The following is a 1,023-nucleotide window of genomic DNA, read 5'->3' as shown; positions in this document are numbered from 1 at the left end:
GAGTACCACTCCCTCCACGTTCTGTGTGGAGTAGGGTTCGGTATCTGAAAGAGGGGCCACACACAAATGAGAGAAAAAGACACGAGATAATTTTGCAATATTGGGGGACCAGATGGGAAAGTCTAACTCAAGGAAAGAGACTTCCACCAATGCTCAGTCCACTCCCCCCTTTTATTTGGTCTGGGATAGCCCTAGGGTAAAGAGGTTTGTCTGGGGTAGCCCTAGGGTAAGGATGTTTGTCTGGGTAGCCCTAGGGTAAGGTGGTTTGAATGACACATGGATTAGCTCATTGGTCTACACAAGTATCTAAGGAATTCAGTGAACTAAGGTAGGGATGATGCTTCAGCTACCATTATCTAGATTAACTGGGTGGTGTCTAAATTAACTGGATGGTGCACAATCCTGACCTTTTCTAGGACTTTCAAAGGTTACTAGCTTTTGGGGGTCTCTGTCTATACTCAGCTTGTTTCCGGCATAGATTACTTTTATTATTATTATTTTTTGTTGTTAATCCTCACCCAAGGATTTTCCATTGATTTTGAGGAAGAGGCAGAGAGAGAAACATCCATGAGTCTCATATTGATTGGTTGCCTCCCTCACGAGCCCCAACCATGGCCAGGGATTGTGCCTGCAAGTGAAGTACATGCAATTGACTGGAATCAAACCTAGGACTCTTCAGTCCATGGGCCAATGCTCTATTCACTGAGCCAAACTGGGAAGGGATAGAGTACATTTAATGTTAATAAGGTTTGATTAATCCATATAGGTTGTCAAACTTTTTTAAAAAAAAGTCTTATAAAATCCAATAGCGATCAGACAAGAAGAAGAAATAAAAGGAATCCAAATTGGAAAAGAAGAAGTAAAACTGTACTTATTTGCAGATAACATGATAATGTACATAGAAAACCCTAAAGACTCCATCAAAAAATTATTAGACTTAATAAATGAATTTGGAAATGTAGCAGGATACAAAATTAATGCCAAGAAATCTATGGCATTTCTATACACCAATAGTGAATGGTT

This window comes from Myotis davidii, unplaced genomic scaffold (genome assembly GCF_000327345.1).
Source record: "Myotis davidii unplaced genomic scaffold, ASM32734v1 scaffold440, whole genome shotgun sequence".
Lineage (NCBI taxonomy): Eukaryota > Metazoa > Chordata > Mammalia > Chiroptera > Vespertilionidae > Myotis > Myotis davidii.
Note: the sequence above shows the minus strand (reverse complement) of the source record.